The 24,041-nt window shown below is 49.1% G+C and overlaps 1 protein-coding gene across 2 annotated transcripts in view; it reads right to left on the minus strand.

Moving 5' to 3' along the window:
• Nucleotides 1-24,041, minus strand: part of ZBTB7C (zinc finger and BTB domain containing 7C) — a 299,100-nt gene that overhangs the window by 146,755 nt on the left and 128,304 nt on the right. For both annotated transcript variants that reach the window (XM_043444424.1, XM_043444420.1), the window contains exon 2: nt 9,150-9,211. The gene's annotated coding sequence lies outside the window, so the exon portion shown is untranslated. The remainder of the gene's footprint in view (nt 1-9,149; nt 9,212-24,041) is intronic.

Raw genomic sequence — 24,041 nt, forward strand, 5'->3', positions numbered from 1 at the left:
TCTCCACTAAAAGGAAGCAAGGCTTCTCAGAGAAATGATTGATTGCAGAGCTAGCACCAGGCAGGTATAAGATGAGCCTGGAACCTCTTGTTAGGCCAGAGAGCAAGAGCAAGAAAGTGCTCCATAATAGGACTGGTGACATATCAAAATATCATGGGAGTCAACTTAGAGGGGCTCCTCTACCAGTCGACTCTGGGGCAGCTTAATCCCCAAAATAGTTGAGTACAGTGAAAAATAATATTAATAAACTCTTAGAAAAACTGAAATTCACCAGACAGACAAATAAATACACTTTATTGCTTACAATAGTAAATGTATACTGTTTGCAGCACAAATAAATTCTACTGTTATGGTAGAAAGCCAAGGGCCAACTGATAAATACGGAGGTAATGCTGAAGCTGGAAAAGCATTGATTTGCAGCAACCATCGTGTTAACAATGGGACCAGGCATGAGTCATCAATGGATACTACATCCATGAAGAATAGGGACTTGCACAATTGCAGTCTTCCTATAGACTGCATGCTAGTTTTAAGGAAGAAAAAACAATGATCCTCATATAGTGGCGAAATTGGCAATACCTTGACTGGCAGATCAAAATTAACATCACCAGTGGGGACTAGTGAGTGATTCCTGGTGTGATTGCCTGAGAAGAGCCCAAGGTAGTGCAGGCAGGCGTCTGCCAAGAATGCATAACCTGAGTCTAATGACAAGGAAACATCAGACAAACCCAAAATGAGGAACATTTTATGGAAAGTAAGGGAGCATTGGTATTCTTTACACATCTCAAAGTCCTAAAAGACAAAGAAAGGCTGCAAAAATGTTCCAGATTAAAGGAGGCCTAAGAGACATAACAAAGCAACATCCAACCCTAGACAGGATCCTCAGTGGACAGGGTCGTGCCGTAAAGAGCATCATGAGCTTAACTGATGAAATCGAAACACAACAGGTAGGCTGGTAATTAGATAAAAGTATGCATTCATGTTCCATGCATTGATCAGCCATACTGTGATTATGCTAGAGGATACCCCTATCCCTAGAAAACACATACTGAAGTATTTAGGGGTAACACCCTCAAGTGGTTCAGACAAAATGTGTGTGTGTGTGAGAGAAAGAGAGAGAGAGATACAAGTGATACAGTTGATACAGTGAGAAAGCAAAGGTTATAAAGGGAATGGGGTAAGTTTCTAACAATAGATGGGTCTAGAATACAAAGATGTAAGGGTCTTATTTTCATTTTTTGCAGTTTCTCTTTAACTTGAAATTATTTCCTAATAAAATGATTTTAATTGGAAGTTCCAACACTGGATGACGTTCCCTTCTCTGCAGGTGCAGACCCTCCTCTGCCAGAAGACCCTGGGCAGGCAGCCAGACCAGGGGGCAGCTCAGAAATCAAGCATCTGGGTTCAGTGTGGCCTTGAGCAAGAGCCTCACATCTCTGTCTGTGCTCCCACCTCATGGGCTGTTGGACACCTGAAACGCTGTGCTGGCCAGGCTTCGCTCTCAGATTATGCTGGCTGGCCGTGGGAAGGGCAGGATCACCCTGAGCTCTGCGGGGAGCAAAGCTGAGAGCTGCCTGTGGCTCTGACAGCCATGGTGGGGGGATCGGAGGCTCTCGCAGGATTGTGACCCCAGACCGGCACTGTCCCAGGCGAGGCTTTGGCGGGCTGAGCCTCTGTGTCCTTTGCTCTGGCCCTGACCCCCACTTTTCTTCAGCTAGTGTCTCCTTCAGGGCCCACTCCTGGTGGCTTTCTTGCCAGAGCTCCTTCCGGTGAGGCATCAGACAGGGCATTTCAGCGTGGATTCAGCATGGCCCCAGCACCCCTCTCCAGCAGAACCGCGGTGACAGCATGTTCTGGTGAAAAGAATGGCGGTCCCTGGAGAAGAGGCTGGGGACTTCCCTGGAGGCCCTGAAATCAACCCCAAGGCTCTAGACCCTGACAAGGATGCTGGGCCTCCCCTCTGCCCCTGGGATGTCACGAGGACAGAGGCGCTGTGCTGCTGTCCCCAGTTGCCCCTCTGGGCTCACTCTGCCCCTGGCACTGGGCTCTGCCCAGAGGCCGTGCCCCTACAGACTGCAGCAATGGCCGCTCGCCCTCTGACCCCTTCCTGCTGGCTCAGCTAACGGAGGCCCCAGAGGAGCCTGCGGGGAGGGAGAGAGGGAGGTTGGCTGTTCAATGCCTTGTCTCTCTGTCTTCAGGGGCCCCTCAGGTCTCGGCCCAGCGAGGTGGTCCCCTCCACAGCACCCTCGCGCCCCCAGCCCCTTCAACCGCAGTGTCAATAGCCCCGGGGCACAGCACTGGGGCCTGGGGGTCCCCTATATCCTGCACAGGCCTTCGGACTCAACTCCCTTCAAATCGCTCACTTTGAGTTCACCTCCTGCTTCCCGCCAGCCCCTGCCTCCAGCAGACACCTGTGGAGGGAGGCCAGGCACCCCCGTGCCGCCGCCCCACCCGGAGACTGCCGTACATGTCTGCCCTCGAGGCCCACGCACCCGGCTCAGGGAGGGGACCCACCGCGAAGCCATTCACGCTGCAGAACAAAAGCAAGGGCTGCCGCCCGAGCCCTCTTCTGAGGCTCAGGGCCTCCTGTTCAACTCTATTTCATCTTTTCATAAGTTACTGTTAACTGAGACGCATGACAAGAAGGGAATTAAAAGAGAGAAAAGTTGGTGGAGGAATGCCTTTTCTTTTTGGTTAAACCTTTTGTTATCCATTCTTTCGGAGCCTGATTCAACCAGAGGAACGTGTGGCAGAACCCGTTCTTCAAAATTAGTTCCAAGAGACAGGCAGGCTCTTTATTATTCATCCTATTAAAATCAAAATATTAGCTAATGCCTCTCATGCCATCAGAGTGGGCCTGGCGACGCCTCTGATGCATTGTTCTTCTTGAAAGTGAAGAAGGCCTTTCATGCCAAGGCCTCTGTCAAGTCCCTCTGGTCTCCTGCTCACACCAACGACAAACCCTGACGTGCTGGGTCTGAGACACTTGTGGGCCCGGGACGAAGGTCCAGGGCCAGATGGGCAAGGCTGCCTCTTCCTCGACCCCACCCAGCACTAGACACCAGCCCCCCTCGACCCCCTATGCCTCCTTGGAGCCTAGGGTGGCCTCAGTAGAGCAGGAACGCCCCTCCTGGTTGCAGGGGTGTGGTTTCCCAAATCCAGCACCAGAACTGATTTTTGTATGGGAGGGAGGAAAGTGATGATTCAGGGACCCCGAGGCTCAGAGCTCAGAACTGCTTTGCAAGCTTGCTTGGATTCCCCACTGCAAGCTTCATCTCTGGAAGAAGGACCACAATGCCAAGGAATTCCTTGAATCTCACAGGAACACACAAGTCTGGATTTCAGCACTCCGAGCTCTAGAGTCACTGAGAGGTATCATGGTGGTGGTGTTAATCGGGCCCTGAGGAAGACAGTGAGAGTCTTCGCTCAGTGGAGGCTCATTATCCTTGAGAACCATGGGTGAAACCAGAGCCCCCAGCTGATAAGAGTTGGCTCAGCAGAGTCTGTGCCTGTTGACCTGGATGGATGAATATAGTTCCCTTGGGGGTCCTCCAAGCTGACTGGGGAGTGAGGGAGGCTACACAGACCCAGTAAGGGGCTGCCAAGGGACAGAGAAAGCCGAGATTCCTGGAGGCTGAGTGAACCAAAGAAGGCTTCCTGGAGGAGCTGGGCTTTGACAGATGGCTAAGGACTGGAAAGGAGAGAGGAGAGGGAAGGGCAAGGAGAACTGTGAGTGAAAAGCTCATAGGTGGGGGTGGGAGTGAGATGAGATGGGAAATGGTCAGAGATAAGGCTGGAAGGATCTTGACTGCAAGTAAAAGGAGGAATCCTTTCTTTCTCCCTTTTGTTTCCTTGAGTCATCCTAAATTCATTATTAATCTCCCAAGACCTATCTTGTTGATAAATGTTGATTTCCCTTGCACACCTGTTCATATTTCTGATGGAAATGTATTATAAAATCACTCCATTCAGCTGGTGATTACCATGGTAATCAGGAACGCTCACCGGCAGGCCAGCACTCCTCTTGAAAATAAGATTCTGAAGATATGGGCTTTCATTTCACTTACGATGTGCCTGGGGAGAGAGGGAGTGAAGCAGGAGTGGGGTGGGGTGTAGGGGGATGGTTCCCTCTTCTGGGGAAGTCTTGGCAGACAGCACAGCCCCCAGGGCCTGGGAGGGCTCTGCAGGAAGATGGAGGGGTGGACCAGACTGGAACAAGTCAATGGGGGCAGGTCCCGCATATGCTGGTGGTCTTCTGTGCGCTTGCAGCTGGGGACACCTTGACCGGATCCCAAGCCAAAAGAGGATGTGAGTTATCAGGGCCCAAGATCAGGAACCTTGGCTAGAATTCCATTGTGTCCCATTTCTGCCACAAGAACCACCTCTATGCCTCCTGGGATATCATGAAGATGTCATCATCATCACTATTATTATTATTTCTCCCTATCACAGGATGCTAGTTGTTTAAGGTTTGGTAAAAGCCCCACAGGTTTGAAGTGTATTATTTAGTCCTGTTTTAAGTTTTCAAGAGCTCCAACCAGACTGCTTGGCTTTAAATCCCTGATCCATCACTGACTGACTGTGTGTGTGACCCTGGGCAAGTTACTGAACCTCTCTGCATCTCCTCACCTGTAAAAGGCAGTCTTTAATGTGTAAGAGTGTTGGGAGGGTTAAGTGAGTTAATACATGTAAAATGTTAGAATACATCTGTCACAGAATAAGCCCTCAAAAATGCCCAAGAGATAGCAGAGCTGCACCTCTCAGTGAACAGGGAACAGGGCCACTTAGAACAGGCAATGCCCTGGACTCTGCACACACATCGCCTTGCCTCCTTCTCCTGACACCTCCATGTAACCCTGTCTGAATGGGAGACAGCCCAGAACCCCGAAGCCCCAACTGCATGGTGACAGTGGTGGGTCTGGGCTGGAACCCAGACCCCCTGCCTCCTTGCCTAAGGCTCTTCCATTTTTCTTCCTAAAGATGTTGGTTTGCTGACCTCTGCTTGTTCACCCCAAACTAAGACCCAATTACCCCCTTACTCTGACTGCAGTCCTGGGACTCTCAGGTCAGTGAACATAGGATTCTACAACAGTCATATCCCCAAAGTCTACATCCTAAATCATCTACAGCTTTCAGGCACTCCTTCCATTGCCCGTTCGTGTTAGTGAAAGTGAAAGTGTTAGTCGCTCAGTCGTGTCCGACTCTTTGCAACCCCCATGGACTGTAGCCTGCCAAGCCCGCCAGGCTTCTCCATCCATGGGATTTTCTAGGCAAGAATACTGGAGTGGGTTGCCATTTCCTTCTCCAGGGGGTCTTCCCAACCCGGGGATCAAACCCGAGTATCCTGCATTGCAGGCAGACTCTTTACCATCTGAGCTACCAGGGAAGCCACATGCGTTAGATGTTGCCTAATGAAACACCACCACCATAATCATAGTAGCAGTTGCATTTATTGCTTTCCCAGTTCTAGGCACCACAGTACCTTCTCTGTTACTATAATAATAATTGTCATTAATGGAATTACTTTACACCAGACATCACATAACCCACATCAGTCCAGGAGCTGTGGCCCCTGCCTCACAGAACACCACCCCCAACCCCCAGCAGTTGCTGACAGGCCATTATTCTGGGTCCTGCTAACTCTGTGCAGTGATAAGGAAACTCCACCAATTTGATGCTTTATCTGGTTGCAGGTTGAGGAAAGATATTATTTCAATCAAGATAATGATTCTATTTCTTGGACGGAAATGAGATTTTTTTTTTTTTCATTGACTTGTGGGAGTGTCACCAAAACCTGTCTTGGGGCTTGAACAGGTCAGATACAAGTTGGTGGATTTTCTTGTGACCCAAGAGAGAGTGTAAACACAACAGAGAGCAGGAAAGAGGAAAACACACATGCCAGGCCTACGAGGCCACAAAGGAAGTTCCATTTGGACATTTATAGGCATAGAACCTGTGGGACAAAAATTCAGAAGGTAACTGTGCAGTGTGAGCCCGACAGCCTGCATTTCACACGAGGTAAATGACCTCTAAGGAAATAAGGATAACGAAGCCATGGAGACCAGACACAGCTATGACAGCAACTTAAAAGTCTTCTAAACCTGCCCGTCATGAAGGATAGACTTCCTTCGTGACTTTGCTGAGAGATGACCCAGCTGCTCTTTCAACAACTCCTCCAACAGGGAGCTCACCAACAATGGAGCCTATGCTATCACTGACCCACTCCTATGTTGAGGAAAGTGTCTCCAGATTACATATTAGTAGTAAAGTCAATTCATAAAAGGAAACCACAGTGAGAACTCACAAGGCGCTGACACTGCAGCAGACCTAAACACACTTTGGAAACAATACACACTTTAGTAAGTCATCAAATGATACGCAAATAACATAAGGTGATAAATGCAACAATTTGAATGAGTGAATTTCGTGAAAGTTGACATTATTTAAAATATTTGGGAATTTCAAGGGCTGTAACACAGCATCTCAAGCTCTTTATTGGTGATCTGCTTTAATGAGGAAATAACAATTTTCAATTCTTATATCAATTGTTTATATAGTAACTCTAAGGAGTTTGGAAATGTTTATAAAGGCTTTGCATCTTTCGAACATTTCACTGAGAACTGACTTGATGAAATGCTCTCTCTCCAAATAAAAGGTACATCTCAGCTCAACCGATTCTGGAACAGACGCCGTTCTGCTGATTCTTAAGGACCAAGTGGGTGGTGTCTTACTATACTGCAATCGGACTGATCAAAACTTTGAAATCTAAACTGCACCACTGTTGGTGTATATAGACTGTCATCAGAAAGTAACCCAAAATCTGGGTAATATTAGTTGTCAACAGAGGAGGAGTCAGGCTGCTTGGGACAGAGGTGGGAAGGAGATTTTTCACAGCATACTTTTTGATACTTTTGCATTTAGGGCCATGGAACTGTATTACCTATTAAGAATAAAATTATAGTTTAAAAAAGCACATAGTTATTTCAGTGAAGACAGACTTTGACATCATTGATTTCTATTTTAATATCGATACTCTTAAAATGCAATGAAAATTACTGCCAGGTCAGGTGAAGATTACATTTGGCTATCTTCACAGCACTGATGCTCATGGCAGGGTAATAAATGTGACCAATGCCCCACTCAGACCTCTCTTTTCCCGCTGGGCACCCAATCAAGAAGAGGCTTGCTCTGATACACCTTTGCTCAGCTCCTCCTTCCTGACTCTGCCTCTTTTCCTGCCTCCCTTACAAGCTTTCCCTAACGCTCTCTTTTGCTACATCACATGTGCCTGAATCCTTGTCTCAGGTTCTGCTTCTAGAGAACCCAACCTAAGTCAATCAAATGCAGCCTTCCTGTATCTTTCCAGAGGCTTGCCCCTGGTGGTAGAAGCATACATGAGCCTTCCTCTTTGAGAGCAGAACCATAACCAATTTCCTGCCCAGTCAAAATCACCAGTCTGATACCATACATCCCATGAAAGGCAGCATAGCAAAACGGTGACCATTTGGAACAGAGTTCCCACAGCTAGACCTGGTAAGACTGCACAACTCTCTTCCCCAGGACGAATGAGCAGGAGGTATACAGCAGTGTGCAGTGGAAAGTCATTATGAATCTCGGCTCTACCTGCTGAGCAATCTTGAATGAAATACTGAACCACTTCGAGCCTCGATTTCCTCATCTGCAGAATGGCACTGCCTGACAGAGCCTTTGTGAGGCTCAGATGAGGCAGTGCCGTCAAGCGTGCTGCAAATTGGCAACGCTACATAAATACTGGTTGTTCTTGACATTCAGAGCAAGCAAGTATCCTCTGCTTGCTTGGATGAAATAATTAAATTAACCTTTGTTAAATAAATACACCCCAGCTGCTCCTCACCCTGGGCATAGTACCTGGAGCTCCCTGCATGAGAAGCAGCTCCAGGAAAAAGCAAGTGGACATGGGGGACACTGTCCTGGTGACTGTCCACCTGCAGCTTTGGGTGTGTCCCCATCATGGTCTCATGACCCTCAGTTGCAGTTGTCTGGAGAAGGTTGAATCTCTCTCTCTCTCTCTCTCTCACTGAGATACAAGGAGTATCCCCAATGTGAATTTCCTGTAATCTACCCAGTGTCTATGTTAATCTTGAATACAACTTTGAACTTGTTGAAAAACCCATATAGTCTTTTCCACGTAACGAGTCATAAACTGGCAGAAACTTAATTTTACTTACATAGATCAGGGATTCTTGCTATTCTGATTCTTTGTGGACCCTTCATGAAGACATTTCAAGCCCTATACCATCTGGCCCTGCCCAGTGTCACGAGCATCTCCTCCCCTCCCCATTAGACCCATGTCTATGACATCCTCCACATAGGCCATTGGGTGTTCCCATCCTGGGGCCTCATCCTTGTTCCTTTCTCCCTGGAACAGCCTCCCTCCTCCATCAGCCCAGCTCACGTCTCCCTTTTCCCAGGACGCCTTCCCTAACCACTCCCATCACCAGTATTTCTGCCTGTGCCATCCAGGCCAGAGCAGGATGCGTGCCCTTTCATAAAGTTCTTTCATGGTTTCATGGGCAGATGTCTTCTCTTCCCACACTGGACTGACAGTTCCTCCAAAACAGAGCCTGAACCTGCAGCTTCTCTTGTATTTCTCAGAGCCACCAGATAGTGCCAGGCGTCTGGCGAATTAATAATATTCCCAGATTGAGTAATGGACTGGGTCATATGATTGCTCTCAGTTTAACACACTGCTAAATGGCCTGTATGAGAATTTACTGTTTTAAATAATATCACCCTAGCAGCAAACTTGGAATTGTGCAAACTGTCCGTGGCCCCACAAACAGGGCAAAAAATTAAAAAAACAAAAAACCACGTCACCCTCATACCAAAGGAGTCCTGCTTTCCTCACACACCAATCGACCCCAGTGGAACTGCTCTCTATCATGAGCCAGTGGGCGCACCCTCCACCAAGGGCTGAGCCAGGGCTCAGACCATGAGCCTTCACAGACTTCCGTCCCTGGGTCCAGTCCCACCCAGCCAGAGGCACCTTCTGGAAGAACCAAAAGCCCGACTTCGTCCAGGTCACGTTCCCTTCCCCAAACGGGGAAACCCACCCACTTCCCAGGAACACTGTCAAACCACAGACCGAAGAAGGCAAAATTCAGACTCACAAGCGACCACGTCTTCTTCTTAAATTTCAGGCCAGCAGTTTCTGTGCAAACCTGCTCATTTCCTGCAAAGAGAAGAAAGGGATGGAGAAGCATATTAGCATCTGCTCTGGGTATCCTTCAGCAGTTTCCTGGCCGACCTCTGGCTTCTGCACCTTCTCTGCGTTCTCACTCCCAGCAGCACTCTCCCCTCCCAGGAACACTGCGTGCTAGTTGGGTGGCCGCCCCTGGCAAGATCCCCCCTCCTCCGGCCGAGGGTTCGGCCCACGTCGCCTCCCTCCCCCTCCCCGGCGCCATGCCAGTCTCAGATTGACCACTGCCTCCAATTCCCTGAAGGCGCTGGGCTTCTTCCCACTCGGAGTGAGGCCTCCTCTTCTGTAGCATGGGGTTGCCTAGCAACCCTGCGCGCCAGCTCGGAAGGCCCTCCTAAATTGGACCTCACAGCACAGGGCATCTCCTTGTACAGCTGCCTGAATCTTAACAATCTGGTTCTGAATAATAACACAATGGTAATTGCATGCATGGGCCCCAAACTACATTTAAATAATGTTCAAGAGCTGACACAAACCAACAAAGGCCAGAAAATGCATTTCGGAGGTTGACTGTAGGGCCAGGCAGGACATTCCGTGCGGGAGGGAGTTGACACCAAAGACTTGAGTTAATGACAATGCCAACCTGAACTGTGCGTTCTCCTGCCTTTCTGCCTGAGGATGTCACCACTTTAATGTGTTTTAGGTGAGTTTGGGATCTGTAGAGGCAATTAATGGCCAGCGGTAGTGATGCTTCAAGACAGCATGTCTTTTAGTTCTTCGGCAGCGTTCGGAGAGATTTTTGGAGGAGGTGGGGAGGACACAGGACCAGAAGGGAGCACTGTGCCTGTGTGATTTCCCGTGGCTTTTACGATCGTGGCTAAATCCATTTTAGAAGGTAGGAGAAAGAACTTACCCAGCAAGAGTGCAGAGCATCTGCTACCTCAGTGAGGGACAAGTTCAACACGACTGATGCAGGATAAGAAGTGAAGGCAAAGAGGCCTTGACACTGGCTAGCGTGCAGACGGAAGCCGCTGAGTGTGGCGTGGGGAAAGGCCGGGTGCACGCAGAGTCCAGCCTGCAATCTGTGTCCCTGGCAGAGGGTAATGAAGAGCTCTGCTCAAGGCAGAAGAGTCTTCACACATGGGAAACAGCAATCTGACAATCTGTTCCTCATGGAGTGATAGCAGTGAGGGTCAGTTGATCACCCCTGATGATTTGAAAGCCCGAAGCATTTGCTTTTAAAAGCTCAAAATCGTCCTGCAAGGGACTTAGATACTCGCACACCCATGTTCATAGCAGCATCACTCACAATAGGCAGAAGATGGGAGAAACCCGAGAGTCCATTGGACGAATGGGTGAACAAAATGTGGTCCATGCATATGGCGGAATGTTACTCAGACTTAAAAAGGAAGTGAATTCTGATATATCCTACAACATGGATGAACTAGAGGACATTATAAGTGAAAATAAGACAAACGGACAAATGTATGATTTTACTCATATGGGTATCTGGGCTTCCCTGGTGGCTCAGACGGTAAAGAATCCGCCTGCAATGCGCGAGACCTGGGTTTGATCCCTGAGTTGGGAAGATCCCCCAGAGAAGGGAACAGCTACCCACTCTAGTATCCTTGCCTGGAGAATTCCATGGACAGAGGAGCCTGGCAGGCTACAGTCCATGGGGTCGCAAAGAGTCAAACACGACTGAGCCAACTTTCACACTTCACTCACTGGGTAGTCAAATTCATAGAGACAGAAAGTAGAGTCGAGAGGTTACCAGGAACTGGGGTGAGGGGGGAATGGAAAGTTAAGTGTTTAATTTGGGGAAGATGAAGATGAAACCATACATTCTAGAGACGTACGGTAGCAATGGTTGCACAACAATGTGAATAAACAATGCCACTAACCTATACACTTAAAGATGGTTAATATGGTAAATGTTACGCATATTTTACCACACTTAAAAAAAATCATCCTGTAGTAACATAGCTTTTCTCACTCAAGGACAAACTGGGCTGTGTGACTCTGGGCCAGGGAACCCATGGCTTGCAAACATGGCGTTCATGCAGCATCATCACAGGTGGAGGTGTCTGAGCACAAGAAACAGGATCTCCTCGTGCCCACTTCGCAGAGTCCGAACCCCATCACCGCCCAGAGAGGGGACCCCTTCCACCCAGCCAGTCCCATTCACCAAACCCAGGACCAGCTTCCTCTCCCAGGCACATGGGCTCCTTCTCACCCCATGCTCCCTGCCCAGAAAGCCGTTTCCTGTGGCCTCCGCCAAACCGAATCCTACTCGTTCTAGTGGATCTAAGTCCTGCGAACATCACAAAGCCACAATCGAGCACTTGTTTGGGAATGATTCTGTATTCATGTCTGAAGGGTTTGTCTCTCCCCTAAATTCCCTGGAAGGACCTTTGGACCAGGATCGTCACTAACATTTTTTGAAAGCTCTGGGAGGGAAAACGGGCCGGGCCTCCTTTCCCAGGGAATCCGGGCACAGGTCCCTGCCTGGGGTGCAGAGCATACCAGCTGACTACAGAACCCTCGAGCTAGATACTCCAGGCGGGCGAGCGGGTCCCTCCAGCCATTTAGAGGTGTAACTCAATGTGTGCAATACACAATCGAACATTTACAGATTTTATTAATTTGGAAAGGTCATTAGAGCTAACAGCTTCTGTGAGTGAGAGTGAATAAATAGCATGGATAATTTTTTTTTCTGTATCCTGATTTTTTTTTTCTTGGAACGTGCGTTAAGCCTCAAAAAATAATGTCACAAGGGGAAAAAAAAAAAAAAGGAGAAACCATCCAGGCTTAGGACTTCCCTGGCAGTCCAGTGGTTAAGACTTCGCCTTCCAGTGCACGGGGTGCAGGTTCAACAGTGGCCAGAAAGCCAAACAGAAACCAGAAACAATACTGTAACAAATTCAGTTCAATAAAGACCTGAAAAAAATCCAGGCTTGTGAGACAAGAAGAGTCTGACGGGACCTCCTGACAAGCCTCGTTCCCTCTCTGAGCCTTCATGTTCTCCTCTGCTAGTTAAGGGAGTGATCACGAAGGTCTCTTCCCCCAATTATGGTCTGCAGTGAGAATGTGACGCTATCAACTTTCCAAGTTAATAGTTACCCATCCCTCACCCCATCCATCCTCCCAAATGTTGGGCACCCCTTCACCTCTGGAGAAATAAGGTTCAAGTTCATGGCCCCTCAGGCAACAAAAGGTCCCTAATGATTTCAGGTGCCTTCCCCGACCCTGACCTGGGGGCTCTCAAACCCAACAATCTGGCTGCCTTGCTCTCATTAAGGAACACTCCAGACTAATGACTTGTTTCCTCGAATCTCCAGGAAGGGCTGGAAACGGGCCAGAGGACATCATCACCCAGGCTCCGTCTCCCTAGCCCTTGGCTCCATGATCAGTCGGCACTGTCTGTCAAGGGCCAGACCTCTGCAGGGCGTGCATGCCTGGCTCTCCCCGAGGAGACACGGAACCAGAGGTCAAGGTGCCGAGGGGTCTGGCTCTAGCCCGCTGTCATGTGGAGAAACGCTTGGCCCTTGACCAGGCTGTGCAGTCCGACCTCCCTCCCTTTCTCCACGCTTATCCCTTCTTTTCTCCTCCCGGAGCGTATAGACACTGAGAAGGCGGCAGGCCCACATATGTCTGCAAACGTGTGGCCACAAACATCTAGGCCCTCTTCTCTGACTGCTCCTGGCTTTCAGAAGCAACAGGAAGACGAAGTGTGACTCGGAACTAGGAGACTAACAGCCTAATGCTCGTACTAACATTAGAGACCAGGGTTTATCCCTGGGTCGGGAAGATTCCTTGGAGAAGGGAATGGCAATTCACTCCAATTCTTTCCTGGGAAATGCCATGGAGAGGATCCTGGTAGGCGACCATTCACGGGGTCGCAAAGAGTTGGACACGACTAACGCGAATATTAATATTAGCTAACACTTGTGTGATGCTTTATAATTAAAAAATGGCAGTCACGTACCTGTCTGGCAGGTTGGATAGAGTTAACTGTTTACTGAGCATTGGTGGTATCCCAGGGTCTTTGCTACCTGTGGGTATGCACACCAGAGAAGGTGTGGTCCCTGCCTGCAAACTTCCCCCATGACACTGTACAGCCAGGAAGATGGAAGCCCAGAGAAGCTGAGTGACCTTCTCAGAAGCATCCGGCTCACAAACATCCTTGCTCAAACCAAGTCCTAGGACTCAGAGCCTTTCCCAGGTGTTCCCTCAAGGCCTGCGAGTTTACTATGAAATCTCACCTGCATGATGTCAACCAGAAGGGACCAGGCAGAGGACTGCATGGTTTGGGGACCGTGAAAATCTAGGCCCAGAATGAAACAGTGCCTGTGGGTCAGGCCATGTTTGGCCCTGGACACCAGAGAAGGGGAAGCCCCAGACTGGGGACAGGTCAGAGCCTGCTGTGGACATGACCTTGGCCCCTTGTGGCCTTTCTGCTCATGGATAAACACCCTTGTTCTCCCTAGCACTTTTGTAGAGATGCTGCCTTTGAGAACTGACGCAAATTCATGAAATCTTTTTCCTTCTTTCTTTTTTTAAATCGGCACTAACCTCTCTCTACTAAGAACTGCCACAGCACTTACAATCAGCATGTGACAGAAAATTGGTGTTATTCTTCTCAGGGTCTCTAATGGCTTTTTGAAAAACATCAAATGTCCATGCTACAGGAACCCTATAAATCCCTCACTTTACAACCAGGATACCTGAGTCCAGAGAGGGCAAATGGCTCACCCCAGGTCACACCAAGGACAAGACCAGAAGCAGAACACAAGTCCCAGACCCCCAGCCTGGAGCCTGCACACACCCAGTGGGTGGCGGGAGGGTTCCCGTGCGTCCCGTGCACCCTGAGCCCCATAGCAGCCTCAGCAAGCACACGGGGCTGGGAGGGGGCTGTCTGACGCTGGATGGCAGGCGGCGGACTCCAGCTTCCCCCCACCCCACCTTGGGAATGACTTTGAAGGACTGGCTCTACCTCACAGGGAAGGGTAGAGGCTGTGAGAGCTGCCCTCAGGGGACAGGGAGGTCATTAGTCTCTGCTGCAGGGCCTAGCAGCTCCCAGGAGGCCATAATGGTTTGGGGTTTAAAGCCAGACTGACCCTGCCATTGACCAGCTATGTGGCCTGGGACAAGTGACTTAACCTGTCTCTGCCTTAGATTTTTACCAGCAAAATGGGCAGAATAATGGCACTGACCTCCTACCTCCTGGGGCTGAAGCAGAGATGAAATGAGCAAGTGGGACCCACTTGGCATCAGGTGCGGCATCTATGTTCTCTGGTGAGGACGGTGAGACCAGCTTTTCCCTGGGAGGTCAGCCCCATTGGGGAATGCAGACTGTGTGCTCTCTGCTAAGTGCCAGCTCCCAGCTCGAGCCCAGCACATGCAGGAGAGCTGACTGAGCTCCCATAGGAAGTGCTACTGGGCTGGTGGCAGCCCAGCACCCGATGAGAAGACGCCTGGGGTGATGAGCTGACACTAGGGTGGGTCAGCTGAGGTCTATGGTGACAGAGAGGCAGGGGCTTCTCTTCCCAGGATCCTTTGGAGGCTGTGTTATGTGGGTTACAGTTTGCTTTTCTGCTAATATTAAAATTAACCACCCTGAGGTCATAAAATGGCACAGTCTGTCTGGTGTTTGTCTAGTCCTTACAGAATCAGACATGCTCTTCCCATAGGATCCGGCAAGCACATGCTTAAGTATTCACCCAAGGGAGTTGAAAACTTATGTCCACATAAAAATCTGCACACAGAAGTTTATGGCAGCTTCATTCCCAATTGCCAAAAGTGGAGGCCATCAAGATGTCATTCAGTGGGTGAATGGAGAAATAAACTGTGGTACATCCATGCAATGGAATATTACTCAGTGCTAAAAAGAAATGCGTTATCAAGTCATGAAGACATTGAGGAGTCTTACATGTATATTACTAAGTGAAAGAAGTCAATCTGAATGTGCTACATGCTATATGATTCCAACTATATGACCTTCTGGAAAAGGCAAAACTATGGAGATAAGAAAAAGATCAGTGGTTGCCAGAGGGAAGACAGTCCAGATGAAGAGGTGAACCACAGGGTGTTTTTAGGGCAGTGAAACCATTCTGTGTGACCTTGTAATGGTAGACACATGGTTTTATACATTTGTCAAAACCCGTAAAACTGTATAACGCAAAGAGTGAACTCTAGTGTAAACTATGGACTATAGTTAATAAACATATATCAATAGATTGACAGATGCACACTATCATATATAAAATAGATAAACAACACGGAATTACTATATAGCACAAGGAACTATATTCAATATCTTTTAATAAACTATAATGGAAAAGAATTAAAAAATATAGATATACACACATATACACATATACATATGTAAAACTGAATCACTTTGCTGCATACCTGAAGAAAACACAATATACTTCAATAAAAGAATAAACACAATAATGTATCAATATTGGTTCACCAGTTGTAACAAATGTACCACACTAATGCAAGATATTAATAGTGGGAGACACTTGGAGGGAGGGGAAGAAAAAGGGTATATGGGAACTTTATACTTTCTGCTCAATTTTTCTATAAACCTAAAACTGTTCTAAAAAAAATAGTCTATTAGTTAAAAAAAAAAACCAACCCCAAAACACAATACTTAGGGCCAGGTAGTACCCACCCCCATCACTGAGCCCCGCTGGGCCACCAGATGCCACGCTGGGTCTTGGAGGAAGGTCCAGAGACCGGCACGGTCTTTCCAACTAGAAGTACAACCACGTCTGTCCAAAGTGCTAGAGACTGTTTGGGAAAGCCAAGAGGGCAGGCCAGCAGGAGCACCCCCCCCAACCCCCACCCCGGCAGCTGGTGAGGCAAACAGAGCCACGGACCCCAGCAACCGGGACACTTCTGCCTGCCAGGCAGTGACTCAGCCTCAACTCACTCTTTCTGAGCACGTGCGCTGGGCCAGGTTCATAGCCACTGCCCTCCAGAAGGGAGTCAAACAGAGATCCAGTCCATGCCCACAAGCCAGACTCCACCCAGCCTTTTTCTGTTCCTCCACCCCCAACAGCCGATATAGTAGGTGCTCGATAAACATTCCTTGAATTCAACAGTGATGACTTGCACGCCTCTTTATTTCCCCAAGAAAGGGAAGAATCTGATGGTAAGCCTCCCTTTCCTCCAGCAAACTCCTGAGTATTTGCTGAACGGAATGAACAGCAGCACCCCCCACACCTTGGGGGAGACCTTGCGTTTGGTCCAGAGGCCACTTTCTCAGCCCTGGGAGCACATTCAGAGGGGCTTCCCCGAGACAAACCTGCACATGCGATGTTGCTCAGCGTTGAGAGCCCACTCAACAAATGGACATTTCCCTGCTTTTCCCTGGAAGAGCTGAAAAATGTGTGTGTGTGTGTGTGTGGTCATTGCCAAGCAGCCTGCAAGGCAGTAGTGTGGCCCTTGGCCCTGGGGCCTGCATGCGGGCACCTCGGGGAAACCCATGAGCTGAGGTCCAGCCCGCAGGGCACCAGACCAGGTTGGTTTGCTCTGATTGAGAGAGAAGGAGAGAGAGGTGGGGGGACTGGGACGGGAAAGTGTGAGCTTGTCACTGGAGAACGGTGTCTTCCAAGGCAACCAAATCCTCTTCAGTCATTGCTTTGGGGGGTGATGGCCCCCTTGGAAGTCTGAACTTCTGTGACCTTGGCCTAGAACCCTAAAACAACCTGAGGAGGAGAAAGGGCTGAGCCCAGAGAGCCAAAGCCAAAGCTGGGAGCTTGGGCCTGGGATAGGGGAGGCGAGAGAGCCTGTCCAGGGAACAAAGGCCTAATCTCTCTGGTCAGGCTGCCCAGCCCCAGTCCGACTGCTCAGTCACACACGTTTTCTTTTTTGTCTGGCCTCAGGGAAGTGTTCCTGGGCTTGGGCAAATCTGAGCCAGGGCTGCCAGCAGATCCTGGCCTGAGGAAGCAGGGGAAGGTTGTCCAGACTCCCACCCCCAGGATCCCCCTGCCCACACTGCCAGGGTAAGAAGGAGACGGGGGCCCACTGAGGGGGTCCTTCCCAACGCTCTCTGGCTGGTGAGGCAGGATGGTGAAAGCTCAGCAGAACTTGAGTGGATGCAGGGGGGAAGATAGAGAATACTTGATGTTGTAATATTGAAAAACGGTTCAAATCTGGGGAAAAACGTTCTCTTTCTGTAACACAAGGAAGAAAGCGTGACAAAGCCTTCATGTCTGCAGGGCTCGTGAAGAAGGCATCTCAGCGCAGCAGAATCCCCGCAGGGGCCGAGGGGCAGAAGGGAGCCTCGTGGGTTTAATAAGAAGGTTCTCTGTGCCTGACTTCATTGGCTGATGGGGTCTGGAGAGGCGTGGGCTGCCCACTCTGCCTGTTGGCCTGGTTCTGCTGCCTCGTGGGGCTGGGATTTCGAGGCTGGTGTGGGCACGCGTGTGGGGAGGGGAGGAGGAGGGCCCTGGGAGCAAGGCTGCTTCGTCAGCCCCCGTGGGGACGGACGTTAGGCTGGCAAAGGCAGCATTCGGAGCTCCACACGGCGGAACCAGGAGGCGGGCCTGCTCTGTCTTCGGTGACCACTGGCTTCCCCTTGGTGGCTTTTCCTGCCTGTGTGGGTCTTGCCCTTGTCCTATTCCTGGTGCCCTGCATCCTATCACTCATGCTCCTCCCAGTATCCAAACCTACTTTCCAGGAAGTTCTATCTCACCTGGTGTCCAGTGTGATAGGAATAATTAATATCAGGCTTTCTCTGGTGGCTCAGACAGTAAAGAATCCACCTGCAATGCAGGAGGCCCAAGTTGGATGCCTGGGTCGGGAAGAACCCCTGGAGAAGGGAATGGCAACCCACTCCAGTATTCTTGCCTGGAGAATTCCATGGACAGAGGAGCCTGGCAGGCTACAGTCCATGGGGTCGCAAAGAGTTAGACACAGCTGAGCAACTAGCATGCTTTCTCCCAGAGAAAAAGATGCTTTCGGCCCCCTTTCAGATGGAAGAAAAAAACTGATTACCCCAGGAAAGGATTTACTTGGCTTTTTATTTTCAAACTCCACCATTTACTCTGCATCCCAATGATGTGAAAGACTCTGCCGGTGACATCCAATGCCCATAGGATCCAGGCAGCGCGGGTGGTGTAACAGGTGTTTGGACACGGGACGGGTGACCCCCACAGCAGAAGGGGAGCCCCTGGTGAAGGCTGCCCCCAAAGCTGTCCCCTGCAGGCCCTGCTCCCCCGGGACTGCATCATTCCCCCCCAGCACAGACACTCCCTTTTATTGTCCAAACAAGGGCACTTTGAGAATGAAAGGGGACACTGTTAATAGCTACCGGGGGACAGTAGGCATAAAGTGGCTATCCCAGGCCAACCACGACGTGTCCCTCCAGCAGCGTCAACCAACCTCTGGGGCCTGGGAAAGCTGAGTCAGAACTCTTCCCTGGAAATCCCACCGCACGACTTAGAAAAAGATGTGTCCTCAACCACCCAGCTTCCCCTCCCAGGAGGCGTCAGAAACCATCCCGACAGAGGCCCCCAGGCGCACCAGGGCCGCCGGAAGCACTACTTACATCTGTGTGAAGTATAAGAACCGTCCTGGCCACCCGCCCACCTGGAAGGCCCACCCTCCGATTTCCCCTCAGGTCCCCCAGCTCTCACCCCTGTAAGAAGTCTGCCCGGACACCCCACCTCCCGCCGCATTTTGTGCATCACCATCCCAGCTCCTCAGGCACTGGCCATCTTCCCCACCTGCTCAAACGCTCTGAAGGGAGGTGCCATCATGTGTCATTCCTCTCCAGCCCCTCCCAGCCTTACTCCTCCCTGCCCCCAGCCCAGTGCCTCGCTTACAGGAAGTCTCTGATTTTAAGGTTTTTTTAAAGAAACAGACTTGAACTGAACTGCAACTTTTCCTCGAGAACTGGGGACCCAGGGACGGACCCCAGTGTCCTACAGCCCTTCGGAAGTTCGTGGTTCTCCCACATCAATTGTTCAGGACAAATACTCCTGAATCTCTGTGTCCATTGTGGCGGCTTTACTGGTGAAATTTGTGCAGTCCTACAGGGTGGTGATTGTGAGGTGGGAGTGTCTGAAATAAAATCCAGAAAGGGTCTCAAGAAGAACTCCAATTTTATAGCTCAGGGGAGGCGTTGGGTTGAACCTGGGTGAGAACCTCTCCTCGGCACCTAAAATTGCCCCGCATCTTGGAAAGATGTGAAAGCAGTCAAGGCTAAGTGCAGGAGGGTGGAACATGCAGTAAGCTCAGCGGGTAACCAGGGAGGGCTTCCTGGAGGCAGCAGACAGTAAGCAGAAGCTTGAAGGAAGGGGGGAAATAGGAAGAGTCAGGGCAAAAGGGCGGTCTAGAAAGAGAGACTCTTAGCAAACAGGCATCGGTGGGAGTGGTCAAGCATAACCAGGTGTGGCTGGAGAAGGAGGTGTGTGCAGAGGCCACAGTTGCAGCCTTGAGGGCAGATAAAGAACCCAGACGGCAGCTGCCTCTGAGCTTCAGTCTCATGTATGGAATCACCCTGCTCCCTGTTCTCTCAGGGTGGGGTGGGGGGGGATAGTTTGCGGAGAGTGCAGGGCAGGCTGGACCTACTGCTCAGGCCGCTGGGTAACAGCTGGGAGGCAGCAGAGGGGGCTGATCCAGGTTGAAGCCATCCTCAGTTTGTTTTTTTTTTTTCTCTGCTTCTCCTTGGCTTCTCCCAATTCTGCCAGTTTTGGGAAACCCGGCCAACTAAGCATCTGCGGCTCATAAGTGTGATCTCGCCCTGCATACCAGCCTCTGAGTCAGAAGAGTGGGAGGACTGTCCAGGAGATGAAGCCCACCATAAATAAGCTATGCAGGAAGCTTTCTTAGCTGAGATGATTAGTCAGTGAGCTGAAACATTTTAGCATCTTGCATGTTTGTGTATTCACTCACTGAACTTTGGATGTAAAGTCAAGATGTTTCTTTACCTTCACATCTCCTGGATGTAATTGTTCTGATTGTCTTTCTGGCATAAATCACACTTATTTCTAAGTATGGTTTTCTTAAATGGAACGAGAAGCTAAATACACTTGCAAAATAATCTGAGTGCAAAAGTCTCCCTCAATTTCATGAATATTTCCCCAACCTTTCCTAGTTGTTTCATCCACATCTAACTCAACAGCATTTTTTTATTAAATAAAATGAACTGGGTTTTTTTTTTTTTTTGACTCTTTCCAAATTTTCAACTGAGTTTTCATTGAAAACAATTTCTTTTTTTTTTTTTGCAATGGGATTTAATTGGTTTGTATAATACTTAATTAAATTGCATAATTACAATAGCAAGTTCCACTGGCATAAACAGGTTTGGGAAGTAAGCCAGCTGCCTCTAGGAAAGCATTCAGCTCAGCTGGTGGGAGCAGACATGGTGGACATTTTGGACAGCTGCCTTCCTGCCCCAAGTGTTCCTCCAGCTGTGGACATCAGTCAGAGGGATGGAGCGAGCTGATGAGTTTGGCAAGCTGGCTAACTTGAGTTGTAGGGAGTGTCCAGTACTCTCCTTCTCAGGACTCAGGTTAAGGTTAGCACTCCAGGGACTAAGGACTGGTGCTGTTCCCCCCACCCAATCTTAGTCCTCACCTGGTTCTCTTTCTCCCACCTCCACACCTGTGCTGAGTGCCCCCCCACCTCCGGATACTTCTCCCCTCTTTCCCTCCCACACCCCAAATCTCCTCCCGCTGCAGCTGTCCAGGAAGGATTTGGCAAACTAAGGCCTTCTGCTTTAGCGACAGGCAATAGCCAAATGTAGCCCCCTCCCAACAGTCATGGGAACTTCTTACACAGAAATGAGTTTCTAATGACGTAATTTCCGGCATCTGTGGTAGGCTGGCTGGGAAGGGAGGTGAAGTCAGGGAACTGTCTGGGACTTGTCCTTCAATCACTCGAGGCTGAAATTTTTTATTGTGTCCAACTAAGTGACAGTAGTACACACTTCCCTGAAGAATGGGGCTTTGGACTCACCTCTGTCTTTCATTTTTTCATGTTGCCACATCCCTTATATGGTGTGGGACGCCCCCTTTAACCTCCCTTATCAAGTCATTTTCTTTATGTCCAGTCTTCCCTATTTCATGAGTCACACAGAGCAAAAGTTAACATTTAACTTAAATGCCACCAAACCAACCAACCAACCTATCAAAAGAATTAGGAGGGACCTACATCTCACAAAGAGATATTGTCCAGAGGAACACATTTGTACTGGACACTTGCTACTCTGAGCCACCCATCATCCTTTCATCCTTCCTCTCAGCAGAAGAACACCAATTTCCTCCCAGATTACCACTTGCACCTCAAAGTCAATGTATTTCCAAGGTGGGTTATGGTTGGCTTAAGCCAATCAGCTCAGTTCAGCTCCCTGGCTATGGTGACTGGGACAAATTCTATCACATAAGATGCAGGACATGTTTCCTGGGGAGCTCTTGGGGAGAAGCTCCATCATCAGAGATATTGAAGGTACATGTAAGGGCTGGAGCTGCTGCAACCATTTTGCTACTATAAAAGAGTTCAGAGAATAGCACTGAGCTGCAGAAAATTGGAGCTGGAGATCTCATCAAACTATTCCTAAAGATCACTCTGTTTCTGAACTTTATACTTACCTAAGCCAATAAATTCCATTTTTGTTGTTGTTGTTTTACTTTAAAAATTTAGCACATATACAAGACTTGAAAAAGTAAAAGTAATAAAACCAAACAATGAAAAATAGCACTCCTGGCTACAGACCTCCCCACACTGATTTCCAATTCCCAGAGATAACCACTCTCAATTATTTAGCTATTTCTTATTGTCTTTTCTGGAGTAGGAACTGTCAACCCACTCCAGTATCCTTGCCTCGAAAATTCCATGGACAGAGGAGCCTGGAGGACTACAGTCCACAGGGTCGCAACGAGTCAGACATGACTGAGCACACATCACTGATCACTGATCTATGGTCTTCAGTGACATATTTCTAAATAACATGCTGTATTAGTCAGCATGTTACAACTTTCAAACATACCACAGAACACCATAGACCTGGGTGGTTTAAACAATACAAATGTATTTCCCATGGTCCTGGAGGCTAGGAAGTCCAAGGTCTAAGTGCCAACGAGTCTGGTTTCTGAGAGAGCCTGCTTCCTGGCTTGCAGATAACCACCGCCTCGCTGTGTCTTCACACAGTCAAGAGTGAGTACTCTGGGGTCTCTTCTTATCAGGATGCTAATCAAGGCTCCACCATATGACCTCACTTAACCTTAGTTACTTCCTTACTCCAAACACTGGGTTAGGGATATAATATTTGAATTCTGGAGGGCCACAGTTCAGAGCACACACTATATATAACCACTTACAGAACTTCCATTTTTGGATATTATCTATTAGTGCCCCGGAAAGGAAGATGAGGTTTCCTATGCCCCCAATCCCACTTCCTCTAAACCCACATTCCTGTCCTCTCCATTCTCCCAACAGAGTGATGCCACCATCTTGGTTAAATCAATTGTCGGTGTTTACGCTATGATGACTGGACAGCCACTGCTCACGGATTAGCCACGTGATGTTCCTTTCTTCCCTGATATTTTCTCTAATATTAAAAATGGCTTTGTATGCACCTAACATTTATTTACAGGCTTCCCAGGTGGCTCAGTGGTAAAGAATCTGTCTGCCAATGCAGAAGCTGCAGGAGATGGTGGGTTTGATTCCTGGGTCGAGAAGATCCCTTGGAAAAGGAAATGGCAACCCACTCCAGTCTTCAGAGAACTCCATGGACCAAGGAACCTGGCAGGCTACAGTCCATGGGGTCTCAAAGAGTCAGACACGATTGAGCATACAATGCCTATTTACACACACAGAGAACTGTTCAAATCCCTCTCCAAACAGTTGAGTGCAATCTGTCTGTTCCTTTTTGGTTTTTTCCAGGCGTGATCCCACCCAGAGCTCTCCATGCTCCAAGTCCAGCCTGGACCTGAGCCTTCTGCACAGCTGTCACCTGGGACTTCTCACTCCTTGCTTCCGGAATCCCACACTGTATTAGTGTCCATTGCTGCTGCAACACATTACTGAAAACTAAGTGGCTTCAAACAACCCAGATGTACTGCCTTACAGTTCTGCAGGTCAGAAGTCTGAAATGGGTCTCGCTGGACTAAAGAAAGGTGTTGGCAGCCTTCATTTTGAAGGTTCTGGGGGAGAAGAGCTTCAAGAGGCTGTCTGCATTTCCAGCTTCCAGAGGAACCCACAGTCCTTGGCTCAGAGCTCCTTCCTCCATCTCCTAGCCAAGCGACCTTGGGAGAGTCCTCCCCGGACATCATGACTCTCATCTGCTCCTCTGCCTCCTTCCCTTGCTTCTAAGGATCCTTGTGATTACATTGGACCCGGAGGGATAACCCAGGATCATCACCCCATCTCAGGGTCAGCTGTTAGCAGTCTTTATTCCCTCTGCAAACTTAACTCCCCTTTTGCTACGGAATATCACATTTTCACAGGTTCTGGGCATTAGGATGCAGTCATCTTTGGGGACCCATTACGTTGGCTACTGTACATGCCATTCTCATTTTGATACACCCGCCTGCTTCATTGGTACAGGTGTGTAGAAGGTACGCCCTTTGAGACCATGCCTATTTGAACCAACTTTATTCTGTCTCCCTCTTGAGAGTCTGTTTGGCTGTGAACAGAAACGTGGAAACCACCTGCCCTTGGAAGACTGGAGGCATTGTCCCCATGTCTTCCAGTTTCCAGAGACACTGTTGGAAAGCCGAGTTCTGTCCTGTTTGTATGCAATCTACTTTCCTCCACTCTGAAAGCTGTATAAAGCCTCACTTTGTCCTTAAGACTCTGGAGCTCCGCCAGAACAGGTCATCTGGTGAGTCTCTGCATCCAC

This window comes from Cervus canadensis, chromosome 23, assembly GCF_019320065.1.
Source record: "Cervus canadensis isolate Bull #8, Minnesota chromosome 23, ASM1932006v1, whole genome shotgun sequence".
Classification (NCBI taxonomy): Eukaryota; Metazoa; Chordata; class Mammalia; order Artiodactyla; family Cervidae; genus Cervus; species Cervus canadensis.